Source organism: Balaenoptera musculus, chromosome 7 (genome assembly GCF_009873245.2).
Source record: "Balaenoptera musculus isolate JJ_BM4_2016_0621 chromosome 7, mBalMus1.pri.v3, whole genome shotgun sequence".
NCBI lineage: Eukaryota > Metazoa > Chordata > Mammalia > Artiodactyla > Balaenopteridae > Balaenoptera > Balaenoptera musculus.
The window spans coordinates 77,441,589-77,465,159 of record NC_045791.1 but is presented as its reverse complement, the minus strand read 5'-3'; the positions used below and the strand labels follow the sequence as shown (position 1 = coordinate 77,465,159).

General features: G+C 39.0%; 1 long non-coding RNA gene across 1 annotated transcript; it reads left to right on the top strand.

Moving 5' to 3' along the window:
• Positions 1 to 1,658: 1,658 nt before the first annotated feature.
• LOC118898036 lies at positions 1,659 to 22,523 on the top strand. The gene is made up of 6 exons (XR_005020588.1): positions 1,659 to 1,683; positions 4,369 to 4,459; positions 8,733 to 8,799; positions 9,394 to 9,501; positions 9,908 to 9,997; positions 22,462 to 22,523. It is a non-coding gene; the product is annotated as an uncharacterized LOC118898036 (long non-coding RNA).
• Positions 22,524 to 23,571: the final 1,048 nt, after the last annotated feature.

Sequence of the window (23,571 nt, the reverse complement as noted above, 5' to 3'; positions counted from 1 at the left end):
TAGATGCAAAACAAAATTTGAAAAAATAAATTAAAAAGAAAAATGATGTCGTTAAGGAAAACCAGAATTATGGAACAAAAAATTAGAAACTAGATAAAAGGTAAAAATAATATTGAGAAGTTTTTAGAGGTCTGAATTTGATTCATGACAAATTTTAAAGAAATGTCCATGGAAATTATGATGATTTGCTTTTATACCTTGCTATTTATCTTTTATTTTCAGTTGACACTCCTCTCTTCCTGACTTCCTTTGTGATTGTTTTAAAACAGATCTGCAAATTCTTGGACACTTCTGCAGTAAAAAGGTGGAGACTAATTGCCCTTTCCTTAAACTTGGGCCAGCCAAGTCATTAATTAATGACTCTAGTCTACCAAATAGGATGAGGAGGAATCAATCCTATGATACTTCTGTGGCTAGGTTGGGAGAAATGATACAGCTTCTGCCTGACTCTGTATCTTGGAAGATGCGCCTTTGGGGGCCTGAGCTGCCATGTTAGAAGTCCAGATACCCTAAAGCTGCCATGATGCAGAGAATAGGAAGAAAGACCACTTAGAGGAGCCCCATTTGCTGTAGCCGCCAGCTGTTTGAGTCTTCCCAGCTGGGGTACCAGGCATATGAATGAAAAAGCCTTCAAACTCACTCCAGTCCCTGACACCATTTACCTGTAACCTTATGAGACCCAAAGCTGCCCAACTGAGCCACTCCCAAATTCCTCAGTCACAGAAGCACGAAAGATAATAGGTGGTTATTATTATTTTACACCAGTAAGTTTTGGGGGGATTTGCTCTACACAGTGGGTAACAAATATACCCTCTAGCTAAATTATCATCTCAGCCAGATTCACCCATTTAAGTGCATCATGCTTTTCAAAACATGCTAAGATTTGCATGTAATAAATTTATGTGCTTCTAAATTTTATTCCCATTTCTCGTATTTATCCCTGAATAGCTAAAGCAAGGGCCCTGTCACGCCAGCTTGAGAGTTACAAATATAGAAGTTCAGAACTTGAAGCTGGGACTTCCCTGGTGGTGCAGTGATTAAGAATCTGCCTGCCAATTCAGGGGACATGGGTTCGATCCCTGGTCCCAGGAGTTCCCACATGCCGTGGAGCAACTAAGCCCCTGTGCCACAACTACTGAAGCCCGTGTGCCTAGAGCCCGTGCTCTGCAACAAGAGAAGCCACCATGAGAAGCCTACGCACCGCAACGAAGAGTAGCCCCTGCTCGCCGCAACTAGAGAAAGCCCACGCGCAGCAATGAAGACCCAATGCAGACAAAAAAAAAGAACTCGAAGCCTTTCAGAGCTACCAAGAATGTCACTTTGTTCACTGCCTGCCTGGGGAGAAAGGGAGACAGAGAGGGAAAGGGGCTACCAGGTGACAATGGAAGTCGATTAGCAGGTGATTAACATGCCCTGGCATCCCTGATACAGACAGAATGTAATTTTTTAGGGCAAAGCCATGTAAGCCTTTAAAGAAGATAGTATGTCCCCTTTCCTGTGAACTAGAACATTGGAGGGTGTGGATCTGGGAGAGGACACTGTGACCCCACCAGTGTTAAGCCCCTGAGATTCTGAAGCAGGAACAATTATAAACAAATACAATAAATCTTAAAAAGAAGGAATCTCTTATTTTCAGAGCTTTGTGTTTTGTTACAGGAGCTGTGTTCTTTGGCCTGACCAGAAGTGAGTTCTACATTCCTTTTAATATATGTAAGGTGCTTGGTTTGTTGGGTACTCTTTGTGGGACAGAAATAACTCCTGGCCAAAAGACACAGAAAAGCCAACTAGCCAGGGCAGTTTAGCTAATATCGCCCCAACTCAGTGACCAACTGGAAAAGGACATTGACCAGCTAGGAGATGGGGACAGCAGACATCTGAAGGGCAGCTTCTGACTTCAGAGGGTTCTAACGGAATTTTCACTTTTGAAATGGACCTGGCATTGCTTAGTTTTTTGTGGAATTTGGGGAAACTGCTATACACTTGTTAGACTTTAGCTTCTTATGATTTGACTCTTCCAGAATATGTAAAATGGGGCAGCAAGGGGGTGTCTATTTCTTTCAAACTTTCTTCGGCTTGGTTATAATTAGGGTTCCTGCATAATTGCATTGTGTTTCCCTCTGCCTGGAATGCCCTTCCCTCAACCTGTACCCACAGACTGCCGCCTTCATGAGCATATACTCCTGGGGAAGTTTCCCAAGAGCCCTTCCTCCTGCCACCAGAGTTGATCACTACCTCATTTGTGACATTGCTGCTGCTCATAACCTCTACAAGATCGTTTTCCATGCTGTGTGGTCATTATTTGTCTTCAGACATCATTTGCTAGGCCGTGAACTCTTAGAAGGCTGGCCCTTAAGTTTGTTTTTTGTTTGTTTTTGTTTTTGTCATGGATTAAGTACAGATCCTGTGTCTTTCCTGATTTCCTTATCACACTCCCTGGGCAAGTAGTAGGTACTTTCCTAAATGGATCTCAACAGCTTGCCAGTTGTGGAGAGACAAAAAGGCTTGTCCATAGAATCTCTCTAGATTGCCTGGCAGGAGTCAGCTGGGATCAGTTACTATCTATCGCCTCAGCAGGAGAGTCAGTGACTGGTCTCAACTTGCTATAAAGTTTCCAAGGGATATTGGTGCCAGGAAGCTGCTATACCCAGCACTGGTATGTACTTCCCCTGAGCCCCCGGTAACAAAATTTAGGTTGTTTTGCCCTCCTGCCTCGCCCCTCTTTATCACAAGCTGCTTTCATGAGAACCGCAGGAAAAGAACAGAAAAGGGGCTGGGTCTCACTCCTCCAGAACATCCATGGTGTTTCTGGCTGTATGCGTCCAACCACCCCTCTTCATGGGATGCTGAGAAAAGGGGCTACATGTCTACTGACTCTCTGCCTGTGTGTCCCAGTCTGTTCTGGGTGGTGATTATGCATATTTGACTGGGCCCTTTGCCTGATACCAGGTCATACCTTGGAGATCAAGTGATCAAGTAAAAATAAATAAGTAAATAAATAAATAAATACAAAGTGTGTGAGCTTGGGAAACAAATGGTTGGTGTAAAAAAGCTAATTTCAAAGGTCTCCATCAGCCCATGGCCACTCTCTTCTCTTCTAGATGCCTTACTAATGCAAAAAGCCAGAGAGGCAGACGCTGTTAGCTTGCCTGAACATGTTTTCTCACCTTCCTCGTCATTTTGATTAGAACTCCCTTGATTTCTGCTGTTGACCCCAGTCAGAACTGATTTTTGTATCCTATTATGCCCTCTGGAGGTGTGACAAACTATCAGGGTGATAACCCAGAGAACAGCAAGTGACTGCAGGATAATGAACTTAGTGGAAAGCTAGAACTAATAAATTTTAAAAAATTGTTTTTCATTGTTGATACCTGCTAAATTTGTTGCCACTTCATTTAGAGGAATTTGGACTTCAGTATTCCGTGCTCCAAAATAAAATATTAGGAGAATCTCTGCCTTGGAGTCAAAAACAGAAAGTTCTCTCCATGGCAAACATCTACCCCTTATCTTTATGCAAACTGTTAATCAGATTTGGGGTAAGATTGTTAGCTCAAAAAGGAAGCCAGTAGGAAATATAGTACTCTCCCAGTGTATAAATCCATGTAAGGGTTATGCTTTCTGGTGGAAACATTATGTGTTGTCTAGTCACCATTTGAAATTTTAATTTTGAGTTGTGGTACTTGGCCAGGAAAACTACTATAACAGCCTCAAAACCAGGCAAAACCTTATTCTTTCGACTCTAGAGCTATTTTGGTATGGGTTTATAACATAGCTTTCTCTTAACAAAGTCTCCCCAGAATTCTATTTTATTATAAAATTCTCTAAACCTTGCATAAAACACTGTTATCTCTACCCAGATTACACAGATATCTAGAAAAGCGATTCATCATTGTATGAAACCACGGCAGGGACAAAGGTAGACTCTTTAGTTCCTGGGTCTCCTAATTCTGTTCTTTTGTCATAAGCCGCATATGACTTCACTGGCTTTATGGTTTAACGAACAAAAGGTTCAGAAGAATCTTTGGACATCAAATGGCCTTCATGAAACAATGTCTTGATGAGTTAAGTAAAAACGAATCAGAAACACATGGACCCAACTTCCCTTGAAATATAAGAGGGCATACAAATCAAGGCAAGGAGCACTTAACGAACACTGGGTTTGGGTTTCCTGAACCTGAAATGTTAAAATAATTAGCAAGGACTTATTGAGGCTGAAAAGTGATCAGTTCCAGTATTCCTAACTCAAAACTGAAATGAAGAGAGGCGGAAAGGTCCTAGAAGAGAAGGGAGTGGCCATGGGGCACAGGGAGACCTTTGAAAATTAGCTTCCCCCTCACACCACTTTTTCTTCTCTTCTGCTTTGATTCCCAGGTTTCAGCTGAAGACCTACCTAAACTGCTCTGAATTGGTTTGACACAAGTCTTTCTAGTTCCTTCTCAAAGGCAGGAAATGATGACATTTGGTAAGACAATGCTCTGTTCATTCTTGACTTGGAGATAAATTCCTATATTGACCGTTCAGGAAGTTTGGTTACGTAAACAGGTTGAATTTATTTCTTAGTGAGCTGGACTTTTCAGCATTTCCCAAACCCAGAAAATAAATTTTCAGAAAGCACTGTAAAAAAGTTATAAGCAATAATTATTACCTACTATAATACAGATTTTGAAGTAGATCGTAAGCTTGGAGAAAAAAAACAAAAAATTTGAATTGTTTGAAACTGAGAGACAGCGGTTTCCTTGCTTGATTCTACACTGTATCTGGGATTCCCAGAATCCCTGCTCTGGCCCAGATCTTCTCCTTTCTTCCTTGCAGAGGCCTCTGGGACTCAGCCAGCTTCCCATATTCTTCCGCAGTTGCTTCCCTCCATCCTTTGTGATATTTTTTCCCTACATTCAAGTCTGGCTGCAGAATGCAAAGCGATTTCCCATCACTACTCCAGAATGCACATTATTTTTAAAGATTATTTTAGAGATTTTATTGGTAATCATCATGAGAAACTGACTAGGGCAACAAAAATATTAACCATGGGGAAGTCGCAGAGCTGACAGAATAATCCCTGGTCTCTTGGTTCCTGACTTTGTCAACTGAAAGCTTGACTGCAGTGGTCCTGCCTTGCCTCTTATCTCTGAAGGTAGATCTCAGCAGCCAGACCCCATTTCTTCAGGCCAAGTGTATCCTTGCTTTCACGATAGCCCTTGGCCAAGCCTGAAGATACTACCCAGTTTGCATCGTTAATATTTCCTTCTATCAAAGGGGGGAAGTTCCATCTCTAAAGCCCCGCCCTCCCTTTCTTTAAAAAATAGTTTTCGTTTTTTTTTTAAATTAATTTATTTATTTTTGGCTGCGTTGGATCTTCGTTGCCGTGCGTGGGCTTTCTCTAGTTGCGGAGAGCGGGGGCTACTCTTCGTTACGGTATGCAGACTTCTCATTGCTGTGGCTTCTCTTGTTGCGGAGCACCGGCTCTAGGCGCGAACGCTTCAGTAGTTGTGGCGCACGGGCTTAGTTGCTCCGCGGCATGTGGGATCTTCGCGGACCAGGGCTCGAACCCGTGTCCCCTGCATTGGCAGGTGGATTCTTAACCACTGCACCACCAGGGAAGCCCTCTAAAGCCCTTTTGATTAGAGGACATTTGTTCACTATTGTTCTGCATAGCCTAGAGTTAGCCTCTTCGGTCGTATTCTCATGTACCCCCTCCTATTTATGAAAAATTAATTTTTTTTAGCCATTTCAGACCTATCAATCAGGAGCTAACTTAAATAATAATATTTTTTATCAAATAATATTTGTTATCATTTAAATATGAAACATTTCACTTACTCATCTATATAGTATATATTTATGTCAGTTAGGCCCAAAATGTCTAGTACTATGAATTCAATGGGCAAGTGTGTGATATAATTCTCTTACAAATTGTGAAAGTATTCAGCAAAGGCCAAGAATCCTGGCTGAGGGGAATGACTTCATTAATTCATTCAACAAACATTCTCACATTGCTTCCTCTGGGGTCTCCACTGATAATATTGTAGCACATGATAAAAAATGACAACAATCTTTTGGGTTTGGGGAGCATTATTATGCCATCTGACACTCCCTTAGCTGCAAGACTTTCTTTCAGATGCTTGTATCCATTATTTCCTTTCCTGCTACTATAATAATATTTCCCTTCTATTGAACACCTATTAGGAGGCAGTCATATGACTTATGTTTTCTCATTTAATCTTTTGACAACCCTATGAAATAGGTAATGTGAGCCATATTTCATGACTGAGCAAAGTGAGACTCAGAGAAATTAATTTGCTCAATACTGAGCCACTGATAGAGTGAAAGAGTCCAAATTTGAGCCCAGATCCGACTCAAAAGCATATTGTATTCACCACATTCCTCTCTATTTTCTCAGTTGTTCTGAATAGAATGCCTAGAACTTTCAAAGAAAGGTGCTATATAAATCAGTTCTGATGATAGGGTGATCACGGCCAGGAAAATCAATCTCACCGTTTTATAATTATACCACTATGGGTTCACAAAATATTAGAGTGGTAGGGACATTTATGATCACCAAATCCAACCCCGTTTTTACCTAGACAACAACCCCCTAGAAAAAGAATGTTGTCTTCAGAATGACACTTAAGGCAAAACCAAGACTGCCATCACATCACCCCACTTCTCAAGCCAGTGTGCTTTCCAATCTGTTTGCCATCTGATATAACCAATCAAATTACATTCAATCAAAAAGAAAAACTTCACCAAGAAAAAGCAACTCAGAAATCTAACTCAATTAAGCCCCAAAGCTATTATGCCTAAGGTCATTGCCAAAGTAACCATTTCTCAAACCAAGAGATCTGGGGAGACTTGTAAGTATTTTGCATTGGGTTCCAATGGCTGTCCAATCTTTGAATACACTGTTGTTTTTGACAGCTGGAGGTCAGTATATAAGAAGGTAGGGTTACAATCTTTCAAATGTCACCTGTACCAATGATATGAGCACTTGTTATAGTGATACCAATTGAGTCCTTGTTTTTCACGTTTAGTATATAGTTGGGTTTAGAATCCCCGTTCAGTCATCTATAACAGCTTTTTGATTGCTTAGACTCAGAGCTCCTTATTAGCCCTAAATAACCTTCCTGTGTTTTCTTTTTCTGTTTGTCCCAAGTCCTAGGAATTCAGCCTGTTTTCCTAGTTCAGTGTAAAAAAATGATAGTGCAACCACAATTATTTTTATTGAGGTCTTGTTATATGCAGACACTGTCCTAAGTGCTTTACATGTATTATTTCACTAATCCTTATGAAGTAGATCCTGTTATTATTTCCATTTTATAGATCAGGAAACTGAAACAAAGAGAGGTTAAGTAATGTTCCCAAGGGTAAACAATTAGTAAGTGGTTGAGCTGTTCTGTACTATATGATTTTACTTTCTCCCTCCAAAAAAGGTCTCTCAGGGACTTCCCTGGTGGCACAGTGGTTAAGAATCCGCCTGCCAATGCAGGGGACACGGGTTCGAGCCCTGGTCCGGGAAGATCCCACATGCCATGGAGCAACTAAGCCTGTGTGCCACAACTACTGAGCCTGTGCTCTAGAGGCTGTGAGCCACAACTACTGAAGCCCGCACACCTAGAGCCGGTGCTCCGCAACAAGAGAAGCCACCAAAATGAGAAGCCCGCGCACCGCAACCGAGAGTAGTCCCCGCTCGCCACAACTAGAGAAAGCCCGCGCACATCAACAAAGACCCAACGTAGCCAAAACCTAATTAATTAAATTAATTTTAAAAAAAGGTCTCTCAGTTTTTCTTTGTTACTCCCAAAATACACACAGATGTATATGCCCCCTCTCATCACATTAAAACAAATAGTGTTTTGCTGGGAATGACTGCTACAAAACAAACAGAGAGTAACACAACATGAACACTGATAAGTTACAAGGTTACAGAATCTTACGAAGTTCTTTGATTGTGATTTGTGGTCTGTAGCTTATGACTGCCTCCTGACATGACAGCTGGAAGACCCAATGATCTTCTGTTCTCTTATTTCCCTGGGGATCGCAGTTTTTTTATTCATCTGTGCTTTTTCCTTGTCTAAAGAAACTGGGGTAAAAAAAAAAAAAAAAGCTTGTAGAACTGACCTGGGTGTAATATGATATGGGAAGTGGGTTTACATCCAAGAGAGCTATCAATAAAGAGACTTCTATGAGTAAAAAAAAAAAAAAGTACCCTAATCCTATCTCGTGGACTGATGTCTCCACTGAGACCCTCCAGACTTCATGGTATGCCCATCACCAGATTTCTGTGTAGTCCAGAATGATTGATCCCCTTGGGGGAGGAGGAGGAAGGAATAGGAGAATAAGGAGACAAAGAAATATCCTTATGAGTTAAAGCGTAATCAGCTTGTTTTCCTGTAGCATCTTACTGGTAAGAGTTGAGAGTGTACCTGGACTTTATTTTAAACAGGTCTGTCACTTACCCTTGTGGGGATGGTAAAGGATAGATACAATTTACTATGGCAATACTGGCAGTTGAACTTTTGATTCCTCGCCTAACTGTTGCCCAGGGGTTGGTCTGTTGGAAGCAGGCAGGCACATTTCATGCAGAAATAAACTCCACTGTTTTTTATAATCTAGTATTATGCCGACACTTCTATATGTTATAAATAAAATCCTAATTAAAACCAGAAAAACCAAAGAAGTCACTAATGGGAAGACACATGTCTTGGCTCTGCCACTAATTAGTTTTGTGATTTTGGCAGATTCTTCAACTTCTCTGGGACTCAGTTTCCTAGTTTTTAAAGTGAGAGAAGAAACAACATTTCTAAGGTATCTTTTAATTCTAACATTCTTTGATTGATAGGAATCATGTGAATAAAAGGCTTTAGAAACTTGAAAATCTAGTACTGTAGGGGAATGTTGCTTTTCTATTTTGAATTTTATCAGACTTTGTTTGATTCTGAATTTTAAAACAGAATTGAATATTTTTCAATTAGCTTTCTATGTAGCCCCAAACACATATCTAATTCAGGAAGAAAAAAACCCTAGAAACTTGTTGGGGGAAAAAAAGCAGTGTTCTTCGGTTTTCTTAGACATTAAATGGCTCATTCAAAGCAACATTTTGATAAATTGTGTAAATGAGGGAGGAACATATGGATTAAATTTTCCTTGAAATACATACGTACTTAAAAATGAAGAAGAAAAAGTGCTTGGCAAAGCCCATTTGGGGTTCTACCAAATGGGAAACATTTTAAAAATAGTTGAAAATGCAGTTTTATCTCAAAATGCCGCCATATTCACCTACCCTTATTGATTATATATTCTAAAGTTTGTTATTTATTCTCCTTGTATTTATTTTTGCAGTTTGTTTTATGCCCTGGGGGCTTGCTCAATTTTGCTACCTTTTTTTCCCTTTTTTAACAGAGAGCATAGTCCATTAGTCACTGAAGAGCACATCACAGTATCTATTGCTTCCTGTGAGATTCCTGTTAATTGGACTTCTGTGGAGGTTTCAGTTTGATCTCTCCTGGGGTAACAACTGGCATTAATTCATATTGCTGTAATGAAAATTTCTAAGGAGCACTTTGTGGTAGAGAAATAAAGGGGATCTGGTCTTTGAAGATGTGGAATATGGTAAATAACTTTCCAGTAAATCATGCTATTGCAGTGGAAGAGCTTTGAGGGAAGACAAGCCCAGAGTTTCCTGATTATATATAATTCAAAACCAGATAATTCAAAAGACTTAGAGATAACATTCCTCCGGATGGATAGAAGAGTTGGTTTGTCAACAGATCCCATAGTATAACTTGAAGAAGAGAAAAATTAAAAAATCTTAAAAATCACAGATTTCTGATCAAATTGGCAGTCCTTCTTAGTTTTAGGGGTTGAATTTATCTCAGTAAAATGACTCAGTGCAATTTGTGTAATTACTTTACAGCTCTCTGCAGAAACTGTGGAAGTCACATCTTGGCAGATAAATGTACGGATTCAGGTCACTTGGACATACTCCTGAAACCTGACATTCTGGGTAAGGTTTTTCTCCCCTCTCTTTACTTCTCCCCCGCTTCTTTTAATCTAATCCATTTAGCAAGAATGTTATTTTGTCATGAAAATACAAGGAAACAAGAACATTTTCTTGGTGTTAAAATCTCAGACCCTAGAAGTTGATACCATCAGATACAGCATTCTACTCAGGATATGTCCAAGGCAATGATAAGATTTATTTTCATAAGAAGGTAACAATATCTTCCTTATCTTTTGAGGCTAACCGTTAGAAAACAGAAATACATTTTTACTGTTGGGTTGTCCTTTTTCTTCTGTAGTATTGAAATGTCATATGTTATTTTTAATAATTATTTTTCCATGAATTCTTTATAATTAAAAAAAACTCCTCATTGGGCTTATATATTTTACCCATGCAAAACTGCAAATAGAATGTATACAATTTCATTAGCTTTGAAATGAAAAATGTTGTAGGCAATTTTGTATAACAACTCAGTAGCAGATACAGAATGACTGACATCCTTGGAACTTCCCATTTGCTTGGTTTTATGTTTAAAGGCCCATTCAACATAACAGAGTATATTTGAAATATAAAGGAAGTAATTTTGAAATTCTTTATTCCATTTACTTAGGGAATATTGTAAGTAATGTTATAAGATAAATTTTGATGTCTGGTAACCCAAACATTTAAAATTTATATTATTCTATTCTTCAGTCTTTCTGTTTGAAATGTAGTGGCATATTCAGAAAATCTGAAAGAGAAAGAGCAAATTAATTATTTTGCTAATGGTATTGTGGGAAATTATTTCAGTTTATGAACAAAGGAAGCTAGGTACTAAAACGCCTTCCTCACTGTAAGGTGTTAATTTGTCATACTAAGGTCAGACCTAAGTATATCATGGTGGTTTGAAAACTTAGATTATTGTCATAGTTTCTTAGTTACTAAGAGAAATTACATTGCAAAAAGACTTTACTGAGGTATCATTTACATATCATGAAATGTACCAATTTAAATATACATTTAGATGAGTTTTGACAAATATATACATCTGTGGAACCACCATCTCTAGTCAAGATATAGAATATTCATATCACCCCCAAAATTTCCTTTGTTTCTCTTTACCATCCATTCCCTCCCTTAAAGGTCCTTGGCAACCGCAGATTGACTTTATACCATAATAGATTAGTTTTGCCTGTTCTAGAATTTGATATAAATTCAATTGTATAATATGAACTCTTTTGTGTCTGCTTCTTTCACACAGCATCATATTTTTGAGATTCATTCATGTTGCTTGTATTAGCAACATGTAGTTTGCTCCCTTTACTGCTGAATATGTTCCACTTTATAACCATATCACAATTTGTCCATGTGCATTTCGGTTGTTTCTACCTTTTGGCTATTATGATTAAAGCTGCTATGAACATTTATGCACAGATCTGTGTATGGACATATGTTTCATTTCTCTTGGGTAACTACCTAGGTGTGAAATTGACGGGGTGTATGATAAATATATGTTCTACTTTTTAAGGAACTGCCAAAATGTTTTTCCAAATTAGTTGCACCATTTTATACTCCCATTAAAAGTATATATGAGTTCTAGTTGCTTCACATCCTCACTAACTTTTAGTATTATTATGATTTTTTAATGTTAGCCATTCTAGTGGTGTGTAATGGTATCTTGTGATTTTAATTTGCATTTCCCTGATGCCTAGTGATGTTGAGCATCTTTTCATGTGCATATAGGCCATTTGTATATATTCTTTTGTGAAGTGTCTGTTTAAATCTATTACCCTTTTCAAATTGGGCTGTTTGTCTTTTTGAGTCGTAGGAGTTCTTATATATTCTAGATAAAAGTTCTTTGTGATACATATATACTGCTAATTATTTCAAAAACATTTTGGGGCAATATTGTACCAGGAAATATTATATCCTGTCAATATTTATCTGTATGTCTTGTAAAAAATAAATTTCCTCTAGACAACAAAAAAAGTAAACAACTCAATTCAGAAATAGGCAAAGGACTTAAATAGACATTTCTCCAAAGAAGAAATATAAATGGCCAATTAGCATGTGAAAACATGCTCAACGTCACTAATCATTAGGGAAATGCAAATCAAAACCAAAGTGAGACACCACTTCACACCCATTAGGATGGCTATTATAATAAACAAACAAACGAACAACCCAAAACCAACAAGTGTTGGCTAGGATGTGGAGAAATTGGAACCCTTGTGCATCGCTTGTGGGAATGTGAAATGGTGCATCTTCTGTGGAAAATAGTATGTTTGATTTTTCAGAAAAAAATATAGAATTACCATATGATCCATCAATTCCACTTCTAGGTATATACACAGAATATTGAAAGCGGGGACGTGAACAGATATTTTTACACCAATGTGTGTAGTAGCGTCATTCACAATAGCTAAAAGGTAGAAACAACCCAAATGCCTTTCATAGACAGATGAAAGGATAAACAAAATACAATATACACGTGCAATAGAATATTATTCAGCCTTTAAAAGGAATTAAATTCTGACACATGCAACAACATAGATAAACCTTGAAGATGTGCTGGTGAGATAAACCAGACACAAAAGGACAAATACTGTATGATTCCACTTATATGAGATACCCAGAGTAGTCAAATTTATTGAGACAGAAAGTAGAATAGTAGTTACCAGGGGCCAGTGGTTATCAGCTTAAAATAAGATGTTATAAATATACGATATTTTATGTAAACCTTATTGTAATCACAAAGGAAACAACTGTAGTAAATACACAAAAGTAAAGCAGTCAAAGCATGCCACCACAAAAAGTCATCAAATCACAAAGGAAGACAATAAGAGAGGAAGCAAGAAACAGAGAGTCTACAAAACAATCAGAAAACAATTAACAAAATGGCAATAGTAAGTCCTTACTTTTCAATAATTACTTGGATTAAATGGATTAAATTCTCCAATCAAAAGACATAAAATGGCTGAGTGGAGAAAAAACAAAACCCATCTATATGCTGTTTACAAAAGACTCACTTTAGCTTTAAGGACACATGTAGACTGAGAGTGAAGGGATGAAAAAAGCTATTTTAAGCAAATAGTAGCCAAAAGAGAGCAGGGTAACTATAGTACTTATATCAGACAAAATAGTGTTTAAGTTAAAAATGGTCAAAGAGACAAAGAAGGTTATTAAACAATGTTAAAGAGGTATATTCATTAAGAAGATACAACAATTGCAAATATTTATGCATCTGACATTGGAGCACCTAAATACATAAAGCAAATACTAACAGAACTAAAAGGAGAAATAAATGGCAATATAATAATCGTTGAGGACTTTAATTCTCCACTCTCAACAATGGATAGACCATCCAGACAGAGACTCAATAAGGAAATAGCACATTTGAACAACACTGTTGACCAACCAACAACAGCTGAATACATGTTCTTCTCAAGGGCACATGAAATATTTTGTAGGATAGATTATATGTAAGACCACAAAACAAGTCTCAACAAACTCAAAAGATAGAAATTATATCGAGTATTTTTTTCCAACCACAATGGTATGAAACTAGAAACTATAACAAGAGGAAAGCTGGAAAATTCACAAAAACATGGAAATTAAACAACACTCTCCTTAACAGCCAATGGATCAAAGAAGAAATCATAAAGGAAATTTAAAAAATATCTTGAGACAAATGAAAATGGAAACAACATTCCAAAATTATAGGATGCAACAAACTTCCCTTTAGGAGGGAAGTTTTTAGCAATAAATGCATACCTCAAGAAAAAAGAGAGATCTCAAACAGACAACCTAACATTACACCTCAAGGAACTAGAAAAAGAAGAACAAACTAAGCCCAAACTTAGTAGAAGGAAGGAAATAATAAAGATTAGAATACAAATAAATAAAATAGACAATAGGAAAACAATGGAAAAGATTAACAAAACTAAGAGTTGCCAGTAAATACAAGTTACATGAAATAGACAAATTCTTGAAAGGCACAAATTACCAGAGCTCACTCAAGAAGACAGAGATAACCTGAACAATACTATATCTATTAAAGAAATCAAAAGTGTAGTTAGAAAACTTCCTAAAGGCGGGCGGTGGGCAGGGGGTGGGGATCTCCAAACTTCAGGTCCAGAATACTAGTGAATTCTACCAAACTTTTAAGAAATAACTAATAGTAATTCTATACAACTTATCTATGAGCCCAAAATTACCATAATACTAAAACCAGTCATGTTTGGACACTGGATTTATAAAAGTGGCACTAGAGAACAATAGGAAAAGGATGGTTTTTTAAATAAAAGATCATAGCTCATTTGTTTATTCATGTGGAAAGAAATAAACCTAGACATCGACCTTTCACCATTCACAGAATTATATGTTTTGGTTATTCATCTAAATATGAAAGGTAAAACAATATATCTTCTAGAAGGCAATGTAGGAGAATAGAAGACATCTTCATGGATTTGGGACAAAGGTTTCTGAAATAGGACACAAAAAAGCACTAACCATAAAGGAAAATATCCTAAATTGAACTACACTAAAATTAAGAATTCCTTTTGTCAAGAGATACCATGAAAAGAGTGAGAAAGGCCACAGATGGGGGCAAGATATTTACATTCATAAAAACAACAAACAACTTGCATGCAGAATATAAAAACGAATCAAGTGGAAAAAGTTATCAACCTAATAAAATAGGTACGAACTTCAACAGGCATTGCACAAAAGAAGATACTCAAATGGACAATTAATATATGAAAAGGTGCTTGACCACATTAGTTATCAGGGGAATGAATGCAAATTCACAAGATTAAATTAAAGTCACAATGAGAAATCACTATGAACCCATCAGAATGGTTAAAATGAAAAAGGATGACATTGAGTTTTGCTGAAGATGTGAAACAACTAGAAGTTTCATCTGCTGGTGGTAGCAACATAAACTGATACAACCACTTTGGAAAGTTGTTTGGCAATGTCTACCAAAGCTGAAAGATCTCATATCAATATAGCAGTTGCACTCCTAAATACATACTCCAAAGAAATGCATACATGTGCACCAAAAGACATGACAAGAAAGTTCATGGCAACATTATTCATAGTACAAAAACCTGAGAACCCAAATGTCCATAAATACTAGAATGGGTAAATACACTGAAATATTTTTACGGTGGATTACTGTGCAGCAAAGAGAATAAAGAAACCACTGATGCATACAATGTAAGTCAACATAACAATATTGAGTAAAAGAAGCAAAACCCAAAGTAACTCATACTGTATGATTCTTTTTCCATAAAGTAGGCAACACTTCCCTGTGGTGTCACTTGTTACCTTTGGAGAGGAGATTGGCACAGGGGGCTTTCAGGACAGCTGATAATGCTCTTTCTTTATCAGAGAACCAGATGTGTTCACTTTGTGAAAATTAATTGAGCCACCGCTTTATGATTTAAGTACTTTTCTCTATGTCTATTTCAATTAAAAATGTTTGTTAAAATTTGTTACTCCAGAACTACTGTGCTAAATGGCATATTGTGAAAATAAAATGAGCTAAATGCATGTGAACATATTTTTTCTTGGAAAGTGCACACATTCATATCTAGAGTGTGACTGTCAGAAGAGGTTCTAGGCATATCAAGAACTGGAGTGTGGAAGACCAGTTACTCTTAAACTCTCACCACAACCTAAGCTCAGACCCACTGGGCACACGCTACAGCAGGAGATGCTATCTTGCGGTAGACTCAGTCCATCGACTTCTTCCAGATCGCCAGGAGACTGCTCTAGATGTGATGATGGATTATCCTTTCCTGCCAAGTTGGAAATGGCCGCATCTTATTGTTCCCCAAATACAGCAAGTGCCCTTTTAACTCCAGGTCTTGCTCATGTCATTTCCTTCCTCTCAAGAATAACTGTATATCAGCCAGAGTCTTGGCAGCAGGATCAATATATAATTCATCAGGCCCAGTAAAAAAAAGAAAATGCAGAGCCTCTTCTTCAAAAGTATTAGGAATTCCAAGACAGAATGCAGCAGTGCATGAAGCCAGGTATGGGGCCTTCCTGAGCACGGGGTCAGACGTGACTGCCTGGGTTGTATGCTTGTGAAGCCGGCCCCGTCTGGCAGGAAACAGCACGCTCACCTGGAATTTTGAAGTGAATTTTTAATGACGGGATTATCTACAGAGATGTGTGCAGAGTTGAGGGAACCGATAATGAATATTGAAGCGCCCCGGCATTAACTGGCAACGTCAGCAAGCTTTGCTACCCCAGGCCTGAAGGGACAAGGGAGGATGAGGGGTGGCCAGAACCAGGTTGAGAGCTAACACCATGGAAAGGCAGCCACCCCAAAAGAGTGAGGCCACAGCAGAACAGAACTACTGTCAGAACTGTGACAACACACGGAGGGAGGGGGGTAAACAAATAACCCACTAGCTCTCTCGTCCCACCTCCAGTGTCCAGGTGGTACCTCTTGTTGGCTGAATACACCCAGGAGCCAGAGGGCAAGGGGGCCTGGGTAACATCGTTCCTGGACAGCTTCCTGGGGACCTGCGTAAGATAAAGAAAAATGGGAAGTAAGTCTGGGAGCAAACATATTAACCAACACACTTTTCAACTGTTGACATATTTTCCATCCTTTAGAAGAGTTCTCTTCCACCTTGGCTGTGCATTAGAATCAGCCGAAGAGCTTTAAGAATACTGTCACCTAGGTCCCAGTCCCAGAGATTTTGATTTCATGGATCTGGGGTACAGCCTGGGCATCAGGATAGTTAAAGTCTTCCCAGGTGTTTCTAATGGACAGCCAGGGGTGAGCTGTAGAGCAAGATTTCTCAATCTCAGCACCATTGACATTTGGGGCCAGATAATTCTTTGTTGTGGAGGCAGTCCTTTGCATTGGGGGATGTTTATCAGCATCCCTGGCCTCTGCTGACTGGATACCAGAAGAAGCACCCAGTTTAACAACTAAAACTGTTTGAAGACACTGCCAAATGTCCCCCTGGGGGACAGTGTTAACTTCCCCTACCCCTATTTGAAAACTACCGCTTTAAAACAGAGGTTCTCAGAATGGTCCCGGGATGGGCAGTGGCAGTACAGCAGGTAGAAATGGGAGGAAGAACTTGTCATAAATGCAAATTATCAGGACCCATCCTAGATTTACTGAATAAAAAACTCCAGAGGAGGGATCAACCATCCCTCCAGATGATTCTAGCGTATGCTCAAGTTAGAACCACTGCTTTAGAGCCTGAATTGAGTTCCAATTATTCAGAAAGAACTTTCTCACCTGTGTCAGCTTATACCTATAAGCTTATACTTTTCTTTGAACTTCCAGTGTGCTATTTTCTATGTTTCTCATGTTAACACTTAATCATATGTTTGTTTCTTAATCAGTAACCTTGTCACTGGGTTATTTTTGGCAGGTCTTTTCTCCTTCACAAGATTGTACAATAAAATATCCGTCCATCTACCCCACAAAGATATGTATGACCTGGAACAATTTACTTAGGCCAAGTCTCAGTTTCTTCATCTGAAAAATAGAGATTATAGTAATTGCTAAATCTCACTGCCTAGCCATCTACTTCTTTAATGTCTGTCTTTGCGACTAAAATATAAGCTCATCTCTGAGAGCAAAGACTGTGCTTTTCGTGTCCACTCTTGTTCACCCAGGACTCATCACAGGGCCTGACACTTAGTAGGAACTTGGTGAATATTTTCTGAATGATCAAGGGATGAGAGCAGTTCATCCTGGAGAAGAAAGGGCTATTTAAGAAAAAAAGAAAAAAAAAAAAGATTGTACACTCCTCAAGTACAAGGAACATCCAGCAGACTTGAGAGGCTAGTCCTGCTGGGGTGGGAGTGGAGGTCAGCTAGGGAACTGACCCCAGGTAATCTATCTTAAGTTCACTCATTTTCCCTGTAGGTATTTAGAAATGTATTGGGGCAATGCTTCTCAAACTGCCTTGTGCAAATGAATCGCCTGAGGATCTTGTTAAACTACCTGACTCAGTAGGTTTGGGAAAAGGCCCAGGATTCTGCATTTCTAACAAGTCCCTAAAGCAGGCTGATACTGGTAACCCACACAGCAGACCCTGTTTGGCAAGGTGCTAAATTGCTTATCAGTTACTTGCACCTAGTGGTCTGACAGTCCTAGAGCCAGACTCCAGAACAGTGGCATGGGGCTAGCGGTTAAATCTTCTTGAAAATGGCAAAGAGAGCTTTTTGAAGGACCCCAAAGGATCCTTACTTTATCAACTGGTTTCATTGGCAGTCAGTGGCTGTCTTAAGATAGTGAAACTCTCATGTCTTTCACTGGCATTAAATGACCTTTGTTCTTTGTGTCTTCTGGTATCTTGGTGTCACTACTGTGCCCTTGTGACAACCGTGAATATCTGTATCTTGCATTCTTTTGCTCTCTCTCAACTCCAACTCAGTGTTATCCATTTGATTAATGCTTAACTGTATAGGAGAATAAATGAATGAGTGAATGAATGAAGTCTTGTGACCTTTTGGTTTCTATGCCTCTGGATAAACCCAAGTTGTGGGCACTTGGATAAAACTGAAGTGCTCTCCTATACCTAGCCAAAGAAGGCAGATCTGCAACCCCCCAAGCAAACTTTGAACCCCTCTAAATCAGCGAGTTAACTCTGGGATTTACTTCTGATTTGCAAGACCCTCATGACATTCCCAGGATTACAAAGACAGAACCAGGACTCCCTGACACATAGAAATTTGAAAAAAATCTCTATCGTTGAAATACTGACAGGTTTTATGACTAGACCATCCCTCACAACTTTTTTAAGAATTGGAGAACTAGTTTCTGTCTCTTTCTTGGATATTTCATTGCCGACTTTAAAAACCCTAACATTCAGAAAGTCTTTTTGATTTTTTTACCTCCATCTTTTTTTTTTTTTTCTTGCAAAGTCAGTTTCTACTTCTTTTGGTCATAGTGGAGATACAGAAAATCTAATCTGCACATTAGCACTTTATGCACTTGAAACCTTACTATATTAGGACAATCTGAAATCTTATCTGGGTAAAGTAAATAGTCCTTACTAAAAACCATTTTTTTCTTCTTCTGCTTTTCTGTGTTGGCAAGTCTATCAAAATAATGAATAAGGGGGGAAAAAACTGTACCACTAGAGGTAATTAAATAAAGAACAATAAGCAGCTTAGGGTTTATAACTAGCAAGGGTGTGTGTCAGGCTGTCCGGTCAAATGTTGCTGGGAAAACATTATCTGGGAAGACTTTATGGGAAAAAGACAACTTCCAAAGAAGGCTCAAGTTCATAATGGAAAAGTTAAATATGAGCTTTTTAACAGTTGGCAAAAATACTCCAACACAACACAATACTATTTCGAGCTTCTCATGAATTACATCATGTCACAAGGATGATGAAAGACATGCTTGCTTACAGCTTTTATCGACAGTCCCATGATCTATTTCCATATGCCAAAGACTCACCACAATTTCATCTCACAGACAACCATGGTGCCATAGGGACAGAGTCTAATGCAGGCTCCTATCTTCAGACAGATCTGCAAAATGAACCATACCTCGCAAATGTTTTCTAAGGATTGGAGAACTGGTTCCTGTACCTTCCTTAGGTCTTCCACTGCTCCTGCTATATGGAGAAAGCTCTTTTTGTATTTTTCACCTAAAGCTCTTTTTGTGTTGTTAAAGTCAGTTTCTACTTACTTTGGCCTTAGTAGAGATACAGAAAATTTGATCTGTGCCTTAGCACTTTATGCATTGCTATATTAGGACACTGAAATTTTATTTGGGTAAAATAAATCGTCCTAATTCCATTTACTTCTCCTCTAATACCCTATTACCCAAGCCTTGAATTATCTTTATTACATCCTTTTAGGCCTCTTTAACCTTTCCATGTCCTTCTAAGTTGTGCTTCTAAAATTTAAGTACCATTGTTTATTAAGGTCCCAGAAGGAGATGGTTTATATTCTTAAGGCTCTCAGATATTGCCCTTTTACTTAGGCAACTCAGAGTCAGTGTGATTTTTTTCTTAAGAAAAAGCCTTGTTTAAAAAAGTGGACATTTACCTTCCAATTGTAAATGGCAGACTGAGCACAGACATCTACTTCCCCTTTCCTCCAAAGGTCCCTTTGAAATGACAGTACAGGGTTTTTGTTTTGTTTTGTTTTGTTTTTTAATAAAAGCAGAACAATGCTGGAAACCATCTGTCCGTCAAAAATGTTGAAGAATTCCTAGAATACTGAAAACATATGTGATCAGAATAAACAGAGAAAGAGCAGAGGAAACCACAGCCCAAGATACCAGAAGTAAGCAAGGGACATCCTCAGGAATCCCAGAAATCACCAAGTTCAAAATCACTAAATTCAAAGGGCAGCGTGGGCCAGTTGCCAGGTTAATCCTTTACAGAACATCCCTATCCCACTCCCACTGTCAAGTGGCTGGCAATGAAAACTTTTGTCCTTAAGCTAAAGCTAGAATATTACACTCCCGAGGAAGCCTGTGATTTGTGCCCAAAGCTTTGTAATGAGGGTTTGGGGAGCTGAGAAAGAAGCACAAGAGACGTTGAGCATCTCCGGAATATACAACAGATATGAAGAGGCTGTGCTCCTGGGTCATCACCATCTTCACTCTGGGACCTAGGCTGATGGTTCCTCTACATGAACACTGTCATTTGCCATGACCAGGGGTCGGGGGGAGGGCAAGTTCCAGAGGTTCTCAAAATAAATGCTCTGGCTTGGGACTGACACACATCTCTCCACTCACAACTCAGTGGCCAGAATTAGTCACATGATCCCATTCAAATTCAAGGAGGCCAAGAAGGGCAACCTTACCACAGGACAAACACCGGAAATACTTGGTGGGTGGGACCCATGACTACTCTGTTACCTACAAAGGAGTGAGAGACAAACAACAGGATTTCCACCATCAGCACTGTGTGCTAGATGACAATGAAGCAATGCCTTCAAAATTATAAGAAAAAAAGGAATAATTGTCTAGCATTCTATTCCCACAACCAAACTCTTAATTCAATGTGAGGACATGTAGGAACTTAGAAAATATGTCACTCATTCACTCTTGCTGAAAACCTTCTTTATACTCTTGAATAAAAGGAGATCTCCAAACTACGTGTACCATGTACATAAAAGTAGATCAGTTGCTTAAACTACAGCGTTCAGCAAAATATTTGAGAAAGTGTTCTGTGATATGGAAGAACTGTCAGGGCTCAAATATTGGACAATTCCCTCCCTCTCTTCTGAGGGATTGTTTTGGACAAAAACAAATAAATTGCAAAGGGTTCTTGGACCCAATTCTAACCTGTGTGTGTGGAGGCTTCCCCACAGCAGCAAACAATTCTCTGAGGCCAGCAACGGGCGTCTGAGAATTCAACTCAATTCTAATACTATCTACCTGGAGACAGAATCAGATTCCACAGGTAAAGGGTTCAGTCCCACAAGACTTCCCTCCGCTTCAGGTGCCAGTCACAAGCTCAGGTTGATCAACGAACTACAGACTGGAGGTGCCAATGACCCCCTCCAACTCAGGATACCAACCGCAGGTCCAGGTTACCGGTACTTCTGGCTGATTGACTGTAAATCAGAGTTCCCATGACCCCCTCCTTAGGTCTGATTAATTTGCTAGAATGGCTCACAGAACTCAGGGAAACCCATTTACTCGGTAGATTACCAACTTATTATAAAAGGATATTAAAGGATATGAATCAACAGCCAGATGAAGAGATGCATAGGACAAGGTCCTAAAGAAAGGAGCTTCTGTCTTTGTGGGGTGCAGGGCCTGGATGGTGGCACATGGAAGCTCTCTGACAAAGGGCCAAAAAGCTGTCCTTTGGGTTTTTATGAAGGCTTTAGTACATAGTCATGATTGACTAAATCATGACCAATGGCAATTGATTCAACCTCAAGTCCTCTCCCCTCCCAGGAAATCAGGGGGTGGAACAGAAAGTTCCAACCTTCTAATCACTTGGTTGGTTCTCCTGGCAACCAGCCCCCACCCTGGGGTGGGATAAAATTCCAAGGGTTTTGGGAGCTGTGAGTCAGGAACTGTGGATGAAGACCAAATATATATGAGAAATGTTTTGGTCATCGGAATGACCAAATATATATATTTCTTATAAATCACAGTATCGCACAAATAAAAGCGTTGCCTTATTCAGGATCAGATGACACTAGAGAATACATTCTAGTAGTACAAAACATTAATATTAATATGGACAGTAGAAAGAAATGGAAACCAAGAAACAGAGAAAAAAGTTAAGAAAGCTACAAAAATTATAAAAGGGTATATATGTGTATATATGTACATATATATTATGTTTACGTTATGTATATATTATGTTTATATGTTTATGTATATATTATGTTTATATGTGTATGTATATATTAAAAATTCTATATGATTATGTGCATCACCATAATATATGTTATATATTGATTTTCAATTTTTCTAGTCATTCTATGCACAAGCACAAAATATGTTATTTTGATTGCAGAAAAGAATATAAATGGTGGAACAATGGAGGATGTAGAGATAAAGGTGAGAAAAGTCGAAGGCAGGGTAAGTATGATAAAACTTTGTGTAGTGCTTGGCAATTCATGGTGCATTTTCATTAATGTCTCATTGGAACCCCTTCATGGGGTTCCCCCAAGTGAAGGATCTGAGAATCTTTTTCATAAAGTGGCAACCTATCAACTAAAAATAATACATAAGACTTTAAGTCTATCCATGCTTCTCCTACCTAGCTAAGAGGCAACCTGATCCATGTCACTGCAATAATTTTAAAAAGCTATCTTAGGGCAGTGAATTTTTGGACATTTTTGGCCCAAGGGCCCTTCTGAAAATCTGATGAGAGTTATGGATATTTTCTGCAAAAAACGTGTATATAATTTTGCGAGCCACTTCAAGAGGTTTATCAAGCCCCTAAAACCTGTCCTGGAGCCCTGGAACCACAGACCCAGCGTCAGAACCCCAGCGGAAGAGTGGTCTTACTTCCACTGTTTTAGGACCTGGTGAAGCTGACACTTGCAGCCTGAGTGCCAGAATGGGCACGTGGATGGAGCAAGGCAGTCCATGCTTTTGACTGGGGAGGAGGTGAGTGGACTCTGCTTTTGCTCCTAAAGTTTATAGGGGTTCTCCAGGGCCTCACCACGTGAGTGAAGGAGGGAATGCAAAGGACAAAGGGCCACCTGATAGGTACCTAGCAGAGTGGGGTTCTGCACAGGATAAGGTGTCCTCTGATCCAGACGCCAGTATGCAATGGAGTTACCGACTTTGCATAGCACGTGGCAGTCACGAAGCACTTTCAGGAATGTCATCTCATTGGAACCCCTCAATGGGAGTTTAAATGTTATGTCAACCCAAGTGGGATGGCCAAGGAATAGCAGCCCTGCTTCATAAGATGAGCCAGGGAAGCCTTGCAAAGATTAAGTGACTTGCCCTGGGTCATCCAAGGAGTTAGCGTCAGAATTGGGTCTGACCCTAATCACGTAATTTTTCCATTCTGCCCCCTCAGGTTGGCCGTCTGTGTGGGTGAAATGTGGGCTATGATTTTGCACTTTGGGAAAAGCCTCTTTCCTCTAATAGAACATAAAATGTTTCTATT